This window comes from Electrophorus electricus, chromosome 13, assembly GCF_041902795.1.
Source record: "Electrophorus electricus isolate QZ-2024a chromosome 13, ASM4190279v1, whole genome shotgun sequence".
Lineage (NCBI taxonomy): Eukaryota > Metazoa > Chordata > Actinopteri > Gymnotiformes > Gymnotidae > Electrophorus > Electrophorus electricus.
Genome location: NC_137509.1, coordinates 20927796 through 20942527, shown reverse-complemented (window position 1 = coordinate 20942527; position 14732 = coordinate 20927796). Strand labels below are relative to the sequence as shown.

Here is a 14732-nt window from a genome sequence, read left to right as displayed (position 1 = left end):
CACTGCACTTCAAATTTGAACATGATAGCTTGAACATAAATTAAAGGGATGCAATACAATCTTACAGCACCTGCTATTCCCTGGTACTAAAATATTTCTATTTAATCTGTACACTTCACATACAAGCTTGTCAGTTGCAGATTAAAGTAAAGTGATGCAACAAAAACTTACAGCATCTGCTATTCCCAGGTGCTAACAGATAGTTTTTTTAATTAATCACTGCATTTCACATCCTAGCATGTCATCTTGACAGTAAATTAAAGTGATTCAAGAGAAGCTTACAGCATCTCGTAGTCCAAGGTGCTAACAGATAGTTTTTGATGAATAACTGCACTTCACATTCAGGCATGTGAGTTGGAGAGTAAATGAAAGTGATGCAAAAAAAACTTACAGCATCTGCTATTCCCAGGTGCTAACAGATAGTTTTTTTTATTAATCACTGCACTTCGCATTTGAGCATGTCAGCTTGAAAGTAAATTAAAGTGATGCAAGAAAAGCTTACAGCACCTGGTATTCCTAGGTAGGGTCCCACCTCAGTACTATCCAGGCCCAAACTTGTTTAGCTTCCAAGGTCAGATGAGATTGGGCGTTCTCAAGCTGGTGTGGCCGTAAGCCTTAAACACTTACTCAAATTGCCTAATAATAGCAAATATGATCAAAGACCAATCTGACAATTTTTTTTATTAATCCCTGCACTTGACATTCTAGAATGTTATCTTGAATGTAAATTAAATGATGCAATAAAAGCTTACAACATCTGGTATACGGAGGCACTAACAGACAGTTTTTTGATGAATCACTGCACTTCACATTCAGGCATGTGAGTTGGAGAGTAAATGAAAGTGATGCAAAAAAAACTTACAGCATCGGCTATTCCCAGGTGCTAACAGATAGTTTTTTTTATTAATCACTGCACTTCACATTTGAGCATGTCAGCTTGAAAGTAAATTAAAGTGATGCAAGAAAAGCTTACAGCACCTGGTATTCCTAGGTAGGGTCCCACCTCAGTACTATCCAGGCCCAAACTTGCTTAGCTTTCAAGGTCAGATGAGATTGGGCGTTCTCAAGCTGGTGTGGCCGTAAACCTTATACGCTTACTCAAATTGCCTAATCATAGCAAATATGATCAAAGACCAATCTGACAATTTTTTTTATTAATCCCTGCACTTGACATTCTAGACTGTTATCTTGAATGTAAATTAAATGATGCAATAAAAGCTTACAACATCTGGTATACGGAGGCACTAACAGACAGTTTTTTGATGAATCACTGCACTTCACATTCAGGCATGTGAGTTGGAGAGTAAATGAAAGTGATGCAAAAAAAACTTACAGCATCTGCTATTCCCAGGTGCTAACAGATAGTTTGAGTTAATTATTCACTGCACTTCAAATTTGAACATGATAGCTTGAACATAAATTAAAGGGATGGAATACAGTCTTACAGCACCTGCTATTCCCTGGTACTAAAATATTTCTATTTAATCTGTACACTTCACATACAAGCTTGTCAGTTGCAGATTAGAGTAAAGTGATGCAACAAAAACTTACAGCATCTGCTATTCCCAGGTGCTAACAGATAGTTTTTTTAATTAATCACTGCACTTCACATCCTAGCATGTCATCTTGAAAGTAAATTAAAGTGATGGAAGAGAAGCTTACAGCATCTCGTAGTCCAAGGTGCTAACAGATAGATTTTTGATGACTAACTGCACTTCACATTCAGGCATGTGAGTTGGAGAGTAAATGAAAGTGATGCAAAAAAAACTTACAGCATCGGCTATTCCCAGGTGCTAACAGATAGTTTTTTTTTATTAATCACTGCACTTCACATTTGAGCATGTCAGCTTGAAAGTAAATTAAAGTGATGCAAGAAAAGCTTACAGCACCTGGTATTAGTAGGTAGAGTCCCACCTCAGTACTATCCAGGCCCAAACTTGCTTAGCTTCCAAGGTCAGATGAGATTGGGCGTTCTCAAGCTGGTGTGGCCGTAAGCCTTAAACACTTACTCAAATTGCCTAATCATAGCAAATATGATCAAAGACCAATCTGACAATTTTTTTTATTACTCCCTGCACTTGACATTCTAGAATGTTATCTTGAATGTAATTAAATGATGCAATAAAAGCTTACAATACGGAGCTGGTATACGGAGGCACTAATTATTCACTGCACTTCAAATTTGAACATGATAGCTTGAACATAAATTAAAGGGATGCAATACAATCTTACAGCACCTGCTATTCCCTGGTACTAAAAGATTTCTATTTAATCTGTACACTTCACATACAAGCTTGTCAGTAGCAGATTAAATTAAAGTGATTCAACAAAAACTTACAGCATCTGCTATTCCCAGTTGCCAACAGATAGTTTTTTTAATCAATCACTGCATTTCACATCCTAGCATGTCATCTTGACAGTAAATTAAAGTGATGCAAGAGAAGCTTACAGCATCTCGTAGTCCAAGGTGCTAACAGATAGTTTTTTGATGAATCACTGCACTTCACATTCAGGCATGTGAGTTGGAGAGTAAATGAAAGTGATGCAAAAAAAACTTACAGCATCTGCTATTCCCAGGTGCTAACAGATAGTTTTTTTTATTAATCACTGCACTTCACATTTGAGCATGTTAGCTTGAAAGTAAATTAAAGTGATGCAAGAAAAGCTTACAGCACCTGGTATTCCTAGGTAGGGTCCCACCTCAGTACTATCCAGGCCCAAACTTGCTTAGCTTCCAAGGTCAGATGAGATTGGGCATTCTCAAGCTGGTGTGGCCGTAAGCCTTAAACACTTACTCTAATTGCCTAATCATAGCAAATATGATCAAAGACCAATCTGACAATTTTTTTTATTAATCCCTGCAATTGACATTCTAGAATGTTATCTTGAATGTAAATTAAATGATGCAATAAAAGCTTACAACATCTGGTATACGGAGGCACTAACAGACAGTTTTTTGATGAATCACTGCACTTTACATTCAGGCATGTGAGTTGGAGAGTAAATGAAAGTGATGCAAAAAAAACTTACAGCATCGGCTATTCCCAGGTGCTAACAGATAGTTTTTTTTATTAATCACTGCACTTCACATTTGAGCATGTCAGCTTGAAAGTAAATTAAAGTGATGCAAGAAAAGCTTACAGCACCTGGTATTCCTAGGTAGGGTCCCACCTCAGTACTATGCAGGCCCAAACTTGCTTAGCTTCCAAGGTCAGATGAGATTGGGCGTTCTCAAGCTGGTGTGGCCGTAAACCTTATACGCTTACTCAAATTGCCTAATCATAGCAAATATGATCAAAGACCAATCTGACAATTTTTTTTATTAATCCCTGCACTTGACATTCTAGACTGTTATCTTGAATGTAAATTAAATGATGCAATAAAAGCTTACAACATCTGGTATACGGAGGCACTAACAGACAGTTTTTTGATGAATCACTGCACTTCACATTCAGGCATGTGAGTTGGAGAGTAAATGAAAGTGATGCAAAAAAAACTTACAGCATCTGCTATTCCGAGGTGCTAACAGATAGTTTGAGTTAATTATTCACTGCACTTCAAATTTGAACATGATAGCTTGAACATAAATTAAAGGGATGCAATACAATCTTACAGCACCTGCTATTCCCTGGTACTAAAATATTTCTATTTAATCTGTACACTTCACATACAAGCTTGTCAGTTGCAGATTAAATTTAAGTGATTCAACAAAAACTTACAGCATCTGCTATTCCCAGGTGCCAACAGATAGTTTTTTTAATTAATCACTGCATTTCACATCCTAGCATGTCATCTTGACAGTAAATTAAAGTGATGCAAGAGAAGCTTACAGCATCTCGTAGTCCAAGGTGCTAACAGATAGTTTTTTGATGAATCACTGCACTTCACATTCAGGCATGTGAGTTGGAGAGTAAATGAAAGTGATGCAAAAAAAACTTACAGCATCGGCTATTCCCAGGTGCTAACAGATGGTTTTTTTTATTAATCACTGCACTTCACATTTGAGCATGTTAGCTTGAAAGTAAATTAAAGTGATGCAAGAAAAGCTTACAGCACCTGGTATTCCTAGGTAGGGTCCCACCTCAGTACTATCCAGGACCAAACTTGCTTAGCTTCCAAGGTCAGATGAGATTGGGCATTCTCAAGCTGGTGTGGCCGTAAGCCTTAAACACTTACTCAAATTGCCTAATCATAGCAAATATGATCAAAGACCAATCTGACAATTTTTTTTATTAATCCCTGCACTTGACATTCTAGAATGTTATCTTGAATGTAATTAAATGATGCAATAAAAGCTTACAATACGGAGCTGGTATACGGAGGCACTAATTATTCACTGCACTTCAAATTTGAAAATGATAGCTTGAACATAAATTAAAGGGATGGAATACAGTCTTACAGCACCTGCTATTCCCTGGTACTAAAATATTTCTATTTAATCTGTACACTTCACATACAAGCTTGTCAGTTGCAGATTAGAGTAAAGTGATGCAACAAAAACTTACAGCATCTGCTATTCCCAGGTGCTAACAGATAGTTTTTTTAATTAATCACTGCACTTCACATCCTAGCATGTCATCTTGAAAGTAAATTAAAGTGATGCAAGAGAAGCTTAACAGCATCTCGTAGTCCAAGGTGCTAACAGATAGATTTTTGATGAATAACTGCACTTCACATTCAGGCATGTGAGTTGGAGAGTAAATGAAAGTGATGCAAAAAAAACTTACAGCATCGGCTATTCCCAGGTGCTAACAGATAGTTTTTTTTTTATTAATCACTGCACTTCACATTTGAGCATGTCAGCTTGAAAGTAAATTAAAGTGATGCAAGAAGAGCTTACAGCACCTGGTATTCCTAGGTAGAGTCCCACCTCAGTACTATCCAGGCCCAAACTTGCTTAGCTTCCAAGGTCAAATGAGATTGCACTTTCTCAAGCTGGTGTGGCCGTAAGCCTTAAACACTTACTCAAATTGCCTAATCATAGCAAATATGATCAAAGACCAATCTGACAATTTTTTTTATTAATCCCTGCACTTGACATTCTAGAATGTTATCTTGAATGTAAATTAAATGATGCAATAAAAGCTTACAACATCTGGTATACGGAGGCACTAACAGACAGTTTTTTGATGAATCACTGCACTTCACATTCAGGCATGTGAGTTGGAGAGTAAATGAAAGTGATGCAAAAAAAACTTACAGCATCTGCTATTCCCAGGTGCTAACAGATAGTTTGAGTTAATTATTCACTGCACTTCAAATTTGAACATGATAGCTTGAACATAAATTAAAGGGATGGAATACAGTCTTACAGCACCTGCTATTCCCTGGTACTAAAAGATTTCTATTTAATCTGTACACTTCACATACAAGCTTGTCAGTTGCAGATTAGAGTAAAGTGATGCAACAAAAACTTACAGCATCTGCTATTCCCAGGTGCTAACAGATAGTTTTTTTAATTAATCACTGCATTTCACATCCTAGCATGTCATCTTGACAGTAAATTAAAGTGATTCAAGAGAAGCTTACAGCATCTCGTAGTCCAAGGTGCTAACAGATAGTTTTTGATGAATAACTGCACTTCACATTCAGGCATGTGAGTTGGAGAGTAAATGAAAGTGATGCAAAAAAAACTTACAGCATCTGCTATTCCCAGGTGCTAACAGATAGTTTTTTTTATTAATCACTGCACTTCACATTTGAGCATGTCAGCTTGAAAGTAAATTAAAGTGATGCAAGAAAAGCTTACAGCACCTGGTATTCCTAGGTAGGGTCCCACCTCAGTACTATCCAGGCCCAAACTTGTTTAGCTTCCAAGGTCAGATGAGATTGGGCGTTCTCAAGCTGGTGTGGCCGTAAGCCTTAAACACTTACTCAAATTGCCTAATCATAGCAAATATGATCAAAGACCAATCTGACAATTTTTTTTATTAATCCCTGCACTTGACATTCTAGAATGTTATCTTGAATGTAAATTAAATGATGCAATAAAAGCTTACAACATCTGGTATACGGAGGCACTAACAGACAGTTTTTTGATGAATCACTGCACTTCACATTCAGGCATGTGAGTTGGAGAGTAAATGAAAGTGATGCAAAAAAAACTTACAGCATCTGCTATTCCCAGGTGCTAACAGATAGTTTGAGTTAATTATTCACTGCACTTCAAATTTGAACATGATAGCTTGAACATAAATTAAAGGGATGGAATACAGTCTTACAGCACCTGCTATTCCCTGGTACTAAAAGATTTCTATTTAATCTGTACACTTCACATACAAGCTTGTCAGTTGCAGATTAGAGTAAAGTGATGCAACAAAAACTTACAGCATCTGCTATTCCCAGGTGCTAACAGATAGTTTTTTTAATTAATCACTGCATTTCACATCCTAGCATGTCATCTTGACAGTAAATTAAAGTGATTCAAGAGAAGCTTACAGCATCTCGTAGTCCAAGGTGCTAACAGATAGTTTTTGATGAATAACTGCACTTCACATTCAGGCATGTGAGTTGGAGAGTAAATGAAAGTGATGCAAAAAAAACTTACAGCATCTGCTATTCCCAGGTGCTAACAGATAGTTTTTTTTATTAATCACTGCACTTCACATTTGAGCATGTCAGCTTGAAAGTAAATTAAAGTGATGCAAGAAAAGCTTACAGCACCTGGTATTCCTAGGTAGGGTCCCACCTCAGTACTATCCAGGCCCAAACTTGTTTAGCTTCCAAGGTCAGATGAGATTGGGCGTTCTCAAGCTGGTGTGGCCGTAAGCCTTAAACACTTACTCAAATTGCCTAATAATAGCAAATATGATCAAAGACCAATCTGACAATTTTTTTTATTAATCCCTGCACTTGACATTCTAGAATGTTATCTTGAATGTAAATTAAATGATGCAATAAAAGCTTACAACATCTGGTATACGGAGGCACTAACAGACAGTTTTTTGATGAATCACTGCACTTCACATTCAGGCATGTGAGTTGGAGAGTAAATGAAAGTGATGCAAAAAAAACTTACAGCATCTGCTATTCCCAGGTGCTAACAGATAGTTTTTTTTATTAATCACTGCACTTCACATTTGAGCATGTCAGCTTGAAAGTAAATTAAAGTGATGCAAGAAAAGCTTACAGCACCTGGTATTCCTAGGTAGAGCCCCACCTCAGTACTATCCAGGCCCAAACTCGCTTACCTTCCAAGGTAAGATGAGATTGGGCGTTCTCAAGCTGGTGTGGCCGTAAGCCTTAAGCACTTACTCAAATTGCCTAATCATAGCAAATATGATCAAAGACCAATCTGACAATTTTTTTTATTAATCCCTGCACTTGACATTCTAGAATGTTATCTTGAATGTAAATTAAATGATGCAATAAAAGCTTACAACATCTGGTATACGGAGGCACTAACAGACAGTTTTTTGATGAATCACTGCACTTCACATTCAGGCATGTGAGTTGGAGAGTAAATGAAAGTGATGCAAAAAAAATGTACAGCATCTGCTATTCCCAGGTGCTATCAGATAGTTTGAGTTAATTATTCACTGCACTTCAAATTTGAACATGATAGCTTGAACATACATTAAAGGGATGCAATACAATCTTACAGCACCTGCTATTCCCTGGTACTAAAATATTTCTATTTAATCTGTACACTTCACATACAAGCTTGTCAGTTGCAGATTAAAGTAAAGTGATGCAACAAAAACTTACAGCATCTGCTATTCCCAGGTGCTAACAGATAGTTTTTTTAATTAATCACTGCATTTCACATCCTAGCATGTCATCTTGACAATAAATTAAAGTGATTCAAGAGAAGCTTACAGCATCTCGTAGTCCAAGGTGCTAACAGATAGTTTTTGATGAATCACTGCACTTCACATTCAGGCATGTGAGTTGGAGAGTAAATGAAAGTGATGCAAAAAAAACTTACAGCATCGGCTATTCCCAGGTGCTAACAGATAGTTTTTTTTATTAATCACTGCACTTCACATTTGAGCATGTCAGCTTGAAAGTAAATTAAAGTGATGCAAGAAAAGCTTACAGCACCTGGTATTCCTAGGTAGGGTCCCACCTCAGTACTATCCAGGCCCAAACTTGCTTAGCTTCCAAGGTCAGATGAGGATGGGCGTTCTCAAGCTGGTGTGGCCATAAGCCTTAAACACTTACTCAAATTGCCTAATCATAGCAAATATGATCAAAGACCAATCTGACAATTTTTTTTATTAATCCCTGCACTTGACATTCTAGAATGTTATCTTGAATGTAAATTAAATGATGCAATAAAAGCTTACAACATCTGGTATACGGAGGCACTAACAGACAGTTTTTTGATGAATCACTGCACTTCACATTCAGGCATGTGAGTTGGAGAGTAAATGAAAGTGATGCAAAAAAAACTTACAGCATCTGCTATTCCCAGGTGCTAACAGATAGTTTGAGTTAATTATTCACTGCACTTCAAATTTGAACATGATAGCTTGAACATAAATTAAAGGGATGGAATACAGTCTTACAGCACCTGCTATTCCCTGGTACTAAAATATTTCTATTTAATCTGTACACTTCACATACAAGCTTGTCAGTTGCAGATTAGAGTAAAGTGATGCAACAAAAACTTACAGCATCTGCTATTCCCAGGTGCTAACAGATAGTTTTTTTAATTAATCACTGCACTTCACATCCTAGCATGTCATCTTGAAAGTAAATTAAAGTGATGCAAGAGAAGCTTACAGCATCTCGTAGTCCAAGGTGCTAACAGATAGATTTTTGATGACTAACTGCACTTCACATTCAGGCATGTGAGTTGGAGAGTAAATGAAAGTGATGCAAAAAAAACTTACAGCATCGGCTATTCCCAGGTGCTAACAGATAGTTTTTTTTTATTAATCACTGCACTTCACATTTGAGCATGTTAGCTTGAAAGTAAATTAAAGTGATGCAAGAAAAGCTTACAGCACCTGGTATTCCTAGGTAGGGTCCCACCTCAGTACTATCCAGGCCCAAACTTGCTTAGCTTCCAAGGTCAGATGAGATTGGGCATTCTCAAGCTGGTGTGGCCGTAAGCCTTAAACACTTACTCTAATTGCCTAATCATAGCAAATATGATCAAAGACCAATCTGACAATTTTTTTTATTAATCCCTGCAATTGACATTCTAGAATGTTATCTTGAATGTAAATTAAATGATGCAATAAAAGCTTACAACATCTGGTATACGGAGGCACTAACAGACAGTTTTTTGATGAATCACTGCACTTTACATTCAGGCATGTGAGTTGGAGAGTAAATGAAAGTGATGCAAAAAAAACTTACAGCATCGGCTATTCCCAGGTGCTAACAGATAGTTTTTTTTATTAATCACTGCACTTCACATTTGAGCATGTCAGCTTGAAAGTAAATTAAAGTGATGCAAGAAAAGCTTACAGCACCTGGTATTCCTAGGTAGGGTCCCACCTCAGTACTATCCAGGCCCAAACTTGCTTAGCTTCCAAGGTCAGATGAGATTGGGCGTTCTCAAGCTGGTGTGGCCGTAAACCTTATACGCTTACTCAAATTGCCTAATCATAGCAAATATGATCAAAGACCAATCTGACAATTTTTTTTATTAATCCCTGCACTTGACATTCTAGACTGTTATCTTGAATGTAAATTAAATGATGCAATAAAAGCTTACAACATCTGGTATACGGAGGCACTAACAGACAGTTTTTTGATGAATCACTGCACTTCACATTCAGGCATGTGAGTTGGAGAGTAAATGAAAGTGATGCAAAAAAAACTTACAGCATCTGCTATTCCGAGGTGCTAACAGATAGTTTGAGTTAATTATTCACTGCACTTCAAATTTGAACATGATAGCTTGAACATAAATTAAAGGGATGCAATACAATCTTACAGCACCTGCTATTCCCTGGTACTAAAATATTTCTATTTAATCTGTACACTTCACATACAAGCTTGTCAGTTGCAGATTAAATTTAAGTGATTCAACAAAAACTTACAGCATCTGCTATTCCCAGGTGCCAACAGATAGTTTTTTTAATTAATCACTGCATTTCACATCCTAGCATGTCATCTTGACAGTAAATTAAAGTGATGCAAGAGAAGCTTACAGCATCTCGTAGTCCAAGGTGCTAACAGATAGTTTTTTGATGAATCACTGCACTTCACATTCAGGCATGTGAGTTGGAGAGTAAATGAAAGTGATGCAAAAAAAACTTACAGCATCGGCTATTCCCAGGTGCTAACAGATGGTTTTTTTTATTAATCACTGCACTTCACATTTGAGCATGTTAGCTTGAAAGTAAATTAAAGTGATGCAAGAAAAGCTTACAGCACCTGGTATTCCTAGGTAGGGTCCCACCTCAGTACTATCCAGGACCAAACTTGCTTAGCTTCCAAGGTCAGATGAGATTGGGCATTCTCAAGCTGGTGTGGCCGTAAGCCTTAAACACTTACTCAAATTGCCTAATCATAGCAAATATGATCAAAGACCAATCTGACAATTTTTTTTATTAATCCCTGCACTTGACATTCTAGAATGTTATCTTGAATGTAATTAAATGATGCAATAAAAGCTTACAATACGGAGCTGGTATACGGAGGCACTAATTATTCACTGCACTTCAAATTTGAACATGATAGCTTGAACATAAATTAAAGGGATGGAATACAGTCTTACAGCACCTGCTATTCCCTGGTACTAAAAGATTTCTATTTAATCTGTACACTTCACATACAAGCTTGTCAGTTGCAGATTAAAGTAAAGTGATGCAACAAAAACTTACAGCATCTGCTATTCCCAGGTGCTAACAGATAGTTTTTTTAATTAATCACTGCACTTCACATCCTAGCATGTCATCTTGACAGTAAATTAAAGTGATTCAAGAGAAGCTTACAGCATCTCGTAGTCCAAGGTGCTAACAGATAGTTTTTGATGAATAACTGCACTTCACATTCAGGCATGTGAGTTGGAGAGTAAATGAAAGTGATGCAAAAAAAACTTACAGCATCTGCTATTCCCAGGTGCTAACAGATAGTTTTTTTTATTAATCACTGCACTTCACATTTGAGCATGTCAGCTTGAAAGTAAATTAAAGTGATGCAAGAAAAGCTTACAGCACCTGGTATTCCTAGGTAGGGTCCCACCTCAGTACTATCCAGGCCCAAACTTGTTTAGCTTCCAAGGTCAGATGAGATTGGGCGTTCTCAAGCTGGTGTGGCCGTAAGCCTTAAACACTTACTCAAATTGCCTAATAATAGCAAATATGATCAAAGACCAATCTGACAATTTTTTTTATTAATCCCTGCACTTGACATTCTAGAATGTTATCTTGAATGTAAATTAAATGATGCAATAAAAGCTTACAACATCTGGTATACGGAGGCACTAACAGACAGTTTTTTGATGAATCACTGCACTTCACATTCAGGCATGTGAGTTGGAGAGTAAATGAAAGTGATGCAAAAAAAACTTACAGCATCTGCTATTCCCAGGTGCTAACAGATAGTTTGAGTTAATTATTCACTGCACTTCAAATTTGAACATGATAGCTTGAACATAAATTAAAGGGATGGAATACAGTCTTACAGCACCTGCTATTCCCTGGTACTAAAAGATTTCTATTTAATCTGTACACTTCACATACAAGCTTGTCAGTTGCAGATTAGAGTAAAGTGATGCAACAAAAACTTACAGCATCTGCTATTCCCAGGTGCTAACAGATAGTTTTTTTAATTAATCACTGCACTTCACATCCTAGCATGTCATCTTGAAAGTAAATTAAAGTGATGCAAGAGAAGCTTACAGCATCTCGTAGTCCAAGGTGCTAACAGATAGATTTTTGATGAATAACTGCACTTCACATTCAGGCATGTGAGTTGGAGAGTAAATGAAAGTGATGCAAAAAAAACTTACAGCATCGGCTATTCCCAGGTGCTAACAGATAGTTTTTTTTTATTAATCACTGCACTTCACATTTGAGCATGTCAGCTTGAAAGTAAATTAAAGTGATGCAAGAAGAGCTTACAGCACCTGGTATTCCTAGGTAGAGTCCCACCTCAGTACTATCCAGGCCCAAACTTGCTTAGCTTCCAAGGTCAGATGAGATTGCACTTTCTCAAGCTGGTGTGGCCGTAAGCCTTAAACACTTACTCAAATTGCCTAATCATAGCAAATATGATCAAAGACCAATCTGACAATTTTTTTTTATTAATCCCTGCACTTGACATTCTAGAATGTTATCTTGAATGTAAATTAAATGATGCAATAAAAGCTTACAACATCTGGTATACGGAGGCACTAACAGACAGTTTTTTGATGAATCACTGCACTTCACATTCAGGCATGTGAGTTGGAGAGTAAATGAAAGTGATGCAAAAAAAACTTACAGCATCTGCTATTCCCAGGTGCTAACAGATAGTTTGAGTTAATTATTCACTGCACTTCAAATTTGAACATGATAGCTTGAACATAAATTAAAGGGATGGAATACAGTCTTACAGCACCTGCTATTCCCTGGTACTAAAAGATTTCTATTTAATCTGTACACTTCACATACAAGCTTGTCAGTTGCAGATTAGAGTAAAGTGATGCAACAAAAACTTACAGCATCTGCTATTCCCAGGTGCTAACAGATAGTTTTTTTAATTAATCACTGCACTTCACATCCTAGCATGTCATCTTGAAAGTAAATTAAAGTGATGCAAGAGAAGCTTAACAGCATCTCGTAGTCCAAGGTGCTAACTGATAGATTTTTGATGAATAACTGCACTTCACATTCAGGCATGTGAGTTGGAGAGTAAATGAAAGTGATGCAAAAAAAACTTACAGCATCGGCTATTCCCAGGTGCTAACAGATAGTTTTTTTTTATTAATCACTGCACTTCACATTTGAGCATGTCAGCTTGAAAGTAAATTAAAGTGATGCAAGAAGAGCTTACAGCACCTGGTATTCCTAGGTAGAGTCCCACCTCAGTACTATCCAGGCCCAAACTTGCTTAGCTTCCAAGGTTAGATGAGATTGCACTTTCTCAAGCTGGTGTGGCCGTAAGCCTTAAACACTTACTCAAATTGCCTAATCATAGCAAATATGATCAAAGACCAATCTGACAATTTTTTTTATTAATCCCTGCACTTGACATTCTAGAATGTTATCTTGAATGTAAATTAAATGATGCAATAAAAGCTTACAACATCTGGTATACGGAGGCACTAACAGACAGTTTTTTGATGAATCACTGCACTTCACATTCAGGCATGTGAGTTGGAGAGTAAATGAAAGTGATGCAAAAAAAACTTACAGCATCTGCTATTCCCAGGTGCTAACAGATAGTTTGAGTTAATTATTCACTGCACTTCAAATTTGAACATGATAGCTTGAACATAAATTAAAGGGATGGAATACAGTCTTACAGCACCTGCTATTCCCTGGTACTAAAAGATTTCTATTTAATCTGTACACTTCACATACAAGCTTGTCAGTTGCAGATTAGAGTAAAGTGATGCAACAAAAACTTACAGCATCTGCTATTCCCAGGTGCTAACAGATAGTTTTTTTAATTAATCACTGCACTTCACATCCTAGCATGTCATCTTGAAAGTAAATTAAAGTGATGCAAGAGAAGCTTAACAGCATCTCATAGTCCAAGGTGCTAACAGATAGATTTTTGATGAATAACTGCACTTCACATTCAGGCATGTGAGTTGGAGAGTAAATGAAAGTGATGCAAAAAAAATTACAGCATCGGCTATTCCCAGGTGCTAACAGATAGTTTTTTTTTATTAATCACTGCACTTCACATTTGAGCATGTCAGCTTGAAAGTAAATTAAAGTGATGCAAGAAGAGCTTACAGCACCTGGTATTCCTAGGTAGAGTCCCACCTCAGTACTATCCAGGCCCAAACTTGCTTAGCTTCCAAGGTCAGATGAGATTGGACGTTCTCAAGCTGGTGTGGCCGTAAGCCTTAAACACTTACTCAAATTGCCTAATCATAGCAAATATGATCAAAGACCAATCTGACAATTTTTTTTATTAATCCCTGCACTTGACATTCTAGAATGTTATCTTGAATGTAAATTAAATGATGCAATAAAAGCTTACAACATCTGGTATACGGAGGCACTAACAGACAGTTTTTTGATGAATCACTGCACTTCACATTCAGGCATGTGAGTTGGAGAGTAAATGAAAGTGATGCAAAAAAAACTTACAGCATCTGCTATTCCCAGGTGCTAACAGATAGTTTGAGTTAATTATTCACTGCACTTCAAATTTGAACATGATAGCTTGAACATAAATTAAAGGGATGCAATACAATCTTACAGCACCTGCTATTCCCTGGTACTAAAATATTTCTATTTAATCTGTACACTTCACATACAAGCTTGTCAGTTGCAGATTAAAGTAAAGTGATGCAACAAAAACTTACAGCATCTGCTATTCCCAGGTGCTAACAGATAGTTTTTTTAATTAATCACTGCATTTCACATCCTAGCATGTCATCTTGACAGTAAATTAAAGTGATTCAAGAGAAGCTTACAGCATCTCGTAGTCCAATGTGCTAACATATAGTTTTTTGATGAATCACTGCACTTCACATTCAGGCATGTGAGTTGGAGAGTAAATGAAAGTGATGCAAAAAAAACTTACAGCATCTGCTATTCCCAGGTGCTAACAGATAGTTTTTTTTATTAATCACTGCACTTCACATTTGAGCATGTCAGCTTGAAAGT

At 37.0% G+C, this 14732-nt stretch overlaps 18 pseudogenes; all 18 read right to left on the bottom strand.

Annotated features, from left to right (window-relative positions):
• Positions 1–495: 495 nt before the first annotated feature.
• On the bottom strand, positions 496–614 carry LOC145647260 (5S ribosomal RNA; annotated as a pseudogene).
• A 352-nt stretch (positions 615–966) lies between these two features.
• LOC145648753 (5S ribosomal RNA) lies at positions 967–1085 on the bottom strand (annotated as a pseudogene).
• A 792-nt stretch (positions 1086–1877) lies between these two features.
• Positions 1878–1996, bottom strand: LOC145649863 (5S ribosomal RNA; annotated as a pseudogene).
• A 667-nt stretch (positions 1997–2663) lies between these two features.
• LOC145647375 (5S ribosomal RNA) lies at positions 2664–2782 on the bottom strand (annotated as a pseudogene).
• A 352-nt stretch (positions 2783–3134) lies between these two features.
• Positions 3135–3253, bottom strand: LOC145649064 (5S ribosomal RNA; annotated as a pseudogene).
• Positions 3254–4044: 791 nt separating this feature from the next.
• On the bottom strand, positions 4045–4163 carry LOC145649383 (5S ribosomal RNA; annotated as a pseudogene).
• A 670-nt stretch (positions 4164–4833) lies between these two features.
• LOC145643660 (5S ribosomal RNA) lies at positions 4834–4952 on the bottom strand (annotated as a pseudogene).
• Positions 4953–5742: 790 nt separating this feature from the next.
• Positions 5743–5861, bottom strand: LOC145647259 (5S ribosomal RNA; annotated as a pseudogene).
• Positions 5862–6651: 790 nt separating this feature from the next.
• LOC145647257 (5S ribosomal RNA) lies at positions 6652–6770 on the bottom strand (annotated as a pseudogene).
• Positions 6771–7122: 352 nt separating this feature from the next.
• Positions 7123–7241, bottom strand: LOC145650741 (5S ribosomal RNA; annotated as a pseudogene).
• Positions 7242–8031: 790 nt separating this feature from the next.
• On the bottom strand, positions 8032–8150 carry LOC145650660 (5S ribosomal RNA; annotated as a pseudogene).
• Positions 8151–8942: 792 nt separating this feature from the next.
• LOC145647374 (5S ribosomal RNA) lies at positions 8943–9061 on the bottom strand (annotated as a pseudogene).
• Positions 9062–9413: 352 nt separating this feature from the next.
• LOC145647100 (5S ribosomal RNA) lies at positions 9414–9532 on the bottom strand (annotated as a pseudogene).
• A 791-nt stretch (positions 9533–10323) lies between these two features.
• LOC145649382 (5S ribosomal RNA) lies at positions 10324–10442 on the bottom strand (annotated as a pseudogene).
• Positions 10443–11108: 666 nt separating this feature from the next.
• On the bottom strand, positions 11109–11227 carry LOC145647256 (5S ribosomal RNA; annotated as a pseudogene).
• A 792-nt stretch (positions 11228–12019) lies between these two features.
• LOC145650797 (5S ribosomal RNA) lies at positions 12020–12138 on the bottom strand (annotated as a pseudogene).
• Positions 12139–12932: 794 nt separating this feature from the next.
• On the bottom strand, positions 12933–13051 carry LOC145644722 (5S ribosomal RNA; annotated as a pseudogene).
• A 792-nt stretch (positions 13052–13843) lies between these two features.
• LOC145647864 (5S ribosomal RNA) lies at positions 13844–13962 on the bottom strand (annotated as a pseudogene).
• Between the last annotated feature and the right edge of the window lie 770 nt (positions 13963–14732).